Source organism: Dromiciops gliroides, chromosome 1 (assembly GCF_019393635.1).
Source record: "Dromiciops gliroides isolate mDroGli1 chromosome 1, mDroGli1.pri, whole genome shotgun sequence".
Lineage (NCBI taxonomy): Eukaryota > Metazoa > Chordata > Mammalia > Microbiotheria > Microbiotheriidae > Dromiciops > Dromiciops gliroides.
Genome location: NC_057861.1, coordinates 295,456,037 through 295,459,911, shown reverse-complemented (window position 1 = coordinate 295,459,911; position 3,875 = coordinate 295,456,037). Strand labels below are relative to the sequence as shown.

The window sequence follows — 3,875 nt, the reverse complement described above, 5'->3', positions numbered from 1 at the left end:
GAACCTCATCTTGATGATGAGGTACTAATTTCAGTTGTTTCTCCAATAATTCCAATTGTCTTAGTGCAGTCTAAATTTTGGCACCACCCTGATATCCTCATACTAGTTATGGTTCTGCTTTGACTTTATAGACTTCAAGGCAAGTACCCAGTTGACATTAACAATTGCTGTGCAAAGTCTTCTCCAAGATAGCAATGGTCCTCTTCAATCCATCCTTTTAGGGAAATGGCATGACATTAGGTAACCAATTCTAACATGATGGATAGTTCCAAATATGTTTTACTTGAAACACATTAAACTTAATTCACTCTTCACTAATTTGCATGTCATCCTTGCACAGGGACCATGCTAATCTTCTCTGTATCATTCCAATTTTAGTATATGTGCTGTCGAAGCAAGCACTTTTTTTTGGCAGGACAAAATGAGGGTTAAGTGACTTGCTGAGGGTCACACAGCTAGTAAGTGTCAAGTGTCTGAGGTCAGATTTGAACTCAGGTCCTCCTGAATCCAGGACTGGTGCTTTATCCACTGTGACACCTAGCTGCCCTGTCCCCAAGCTTAATTTACTCTTTGTTAAAAATAAAAGTATTTTATTATTTTCTAGCTACATGTAGAAATAGTTTTCAACATTTTTTTATAAGATTTCCAATTTCAATTTTTTCTCCCCCCCTCCCCTAGACAGCAGGTAATCTGATATAGGTTAAATATATATATATATATATGTGTGTGTGTGTGTGTGTGTGTGTGTGTGTTTGTGTGTGTGTATGTGTGTATGTGTATGTATATGTATGTATAATAACATTAAACATATTTCTGCATTAGTCATGTTATAAGAGAAGAATCAGAGCAAAAAGGAAAAACCTCAAAAAAGAAAAACAATAGCACCAAAACCAAAAGAAATAGTATGATTCAATCAGCATCCATATTCCACAGTTCTTTTTTTTTCTGGATTTGGAGAGCCTTTTCCATCATGAGTCCTTTGGGACTTTCTTGTACCGTTGTATTGGTGAGAAGAATCTATTCTATAACAGTTGATCAAAACATAATGCTGATGATACTGTGTATGATGTTTTTCTGGTTCTGCTCATCTCACTCATCATCAGTTCATACAAGTCCTTCCAAGTTTCTCTGAGCTCCTCCTGTTCATCGTTTCTTACAGCACAATAGAATTCTATTACATTCATGTACCACAACTTATTCAGCCATTCCCTAATTGATGGGCAACCCCACAATTTCCACAAACTTAATTTGCTCTTAACTATATTTTCATTAGTAATGAACTCTTATGAACTAAATTAAGCACCAATGTTATGCAGTCAAAAATTCAGCAGACCTCAGCCATCCAGAACATTGCTTGGAACTTAATTCAATAAGGAGCAAAATGCCCCTGAGTCAAAAGGATAAGGCTAGGGATAAAGTTAGAGAGAGCGAAAAGGAAAGGGAAAGGGATAAGGATAAAGATAGGGATGGGGATAATAGAAATGAGGATAGGCATGAGTTTAGGTATAAGGACTGGACCTGTGATTTACTCCTAAGTAAAGAATTTCCCTCTACCAATGAAGGTCAGCACCTTCTTTGCATCTTTAAGTCAAAGTTGTTTAGAGTACTGAGAGATTAAGTTACTTGCCAAGGTTCACAAGGCCAGTGTGTTTCAGGAGTGGGACTTGAACTAGGGTCTTCCTAGTCTCCACTAACCCACACAAACTAATGGAAAAAAGTGAGTATCTCAGGCCGGAGGATAGGTATAGAACAAATCTACCCAAAATCAATTCTCTTAGAATAAAATTAAATTACATGACTGATTTAACAGCCTTGGCTATCTGATTTCCCTTTCAATTATTCTCTCCATTTCCTTACATCCTGACAGCACATGTGAAGCAGTAAGAGGATGAGGTTGTTGTAAGTTGACACACCAAGGAATGCCAGATGACAATGAGCAAGTAAATAACAGAATTACAAACAGGTGTCTGGGACCATTTTGTGTAAAAGTAAACAGCCCTATACACCTTACTATGACCAAAAGTCATGCAAAATTGTTTGTTAATTAAATCATGTTAAGTCCATTCTATTTCCTTAACTCACATCCCAAGCTAGAGTCTCATTGTGAGATAATGGTGGCACTAAGTTCTTGAAGGACACACTAAAAGATCATAAGCTCCATCAGATCTTACTAAGCTGGCAAGGTTTCACACTCAGGATCTTAGAGTTAGAGCTGGAAGGGACCTTAAAGGTCATCAAGTCCAACCCCTCATTTTACAGATGAGGAAACTGAGTCACAAAGAGGTCACATGACTTGCCTGGGATCACACAGCTTATAGGTATATATGGCAGCATGCGAACTCCAAGTTTAAGTCCAACATAATTCACTATGCTACCTAGCTGCCTAGTCTAGGCAGGTGGTAGTGAACTATAAATATTAACTTAATTCCAAGAGATAAATGATGAGAAGGTTGGATATAAGGTAATGAATATTTTGACTACAGAAATTCATAAAACTTTCTACTAAGACATGGAAGGAGTTGAAATCAGCATTTGTGGCATGAGTATCCCCATTGGTGAAATCATGGGTTAAACAGGCATTCCAGCTTGTTAATTAAATGTAGGGGATGTTGGGTGTGGGTGCTGTTTTGTTTTTGCCTATATAGGTTATATATGTCCACATGGGTCTGTCTGGATGTGGCTCACAAGGACACAACTAGACATCTCCAGCATCTCCTATCCCCATTCTTTTCCAAGGGAAATTTTGATTCCTACCAGGAAGAGAAGCAGGGGGTTGGGGCCAGAGGTTGACTACTCTGTTATTGTCAGAAGGAGAAGGTACTAGGCTAGATTTCTATCTATCTGCCCCTTTAAATATTATTAGTCATGGGGAAGTATTTATTAGATTCAAACTACACTCCTCATTGCTATTCTTTAATGGGAAATGGGTAACCCAAGCTATATATCCAAGGCTTGACTTCCTTCTCACCAGATGCCAATTCCACAATGAACCCACATAGCAAATAGAAAATTAATCCATTTATCCAAGTTGATAGCAAAACAGAAATCAGAGAAAGTAAACATAGGAGAATATATACCAAACAATATAGAGGAAAGTAGCTCTCCCATTTAGAATGAGATAATTCAGCTCAACAAAGAGATTTACAGATCTCACCCAAGGGGAAAATTCCCCAAAGTCTCCAGTGTAGCAAGCTGAGAATAGGAACAAGAGAGAGTGTCAGCTTTTTCAGATGTTGGCATCTTCCCAAAGTCTTTCTCCTTTTATGGACCTGAAGAGCAGTTGGAATTGCATGTCTTTGCTCGACCTGCAAACTAGAAAAGCCCCATCTCCAGTTCTTACCAACTCTGCCCAACCTTCACAAAGGTTCAAAGAATGAAATAATCACTTTCTACCAATGAAGAAAGAATTCTATGCAATTGGCCCTTTGCACCAAGGGTAACATAACCAAAGAAGCTAATATATTTCAGAAAGATTTTCATCCAAATGTTTAAAAAAAACACACAAAAACTTTTGTCACCTAAACAAAGAAGCTTCAGTTAACTCTGTAAAGTACCTTATTTCACAATGATATTGTATAAATGAGGTGTTAATGTACTTATTACTTTTGGTTATAGACTTCCTTTCTTGAAGCTATAGTCCATTGTTAATACAAGTGTAACAGTAAGTACACTGGCCCCACTCCCTATAAGTCAGATGTGTTACCTTTCATCCTACCCCCCCCACCAGGGTTCACTGTCTGTTGGCTTGGAGGGTGTCTAGTCTCTCTGTCAGTGGTTCCAGACTCTATTGATGATGTTCCCCTAATTTGGGGGAAATCCCTGTTCCACTTAACTACTTACAGTCAGAGTATCTTTTACAAAATTGTATTTCAAAG

General features: G+C 38.0%; 1 non-coding gene across 1 annotated transcript; it reads right to left on the bottom strand.

Annotated features, from left to right (window-relative positions):
• Positions 1 to 295: 295 nt before the first annotated feature.
• On the bottom strand, positions 296 to 402 carry LOC122737512. The gene has a single exon (XR_006354346.1). It is a non-coding gene; the product is annotated as a U6 spliceosomal RNA (small nuclear RNA).
• Between the last annotated feature and the right edge of the window lie 3,473 nt (positions 403 to 3,875).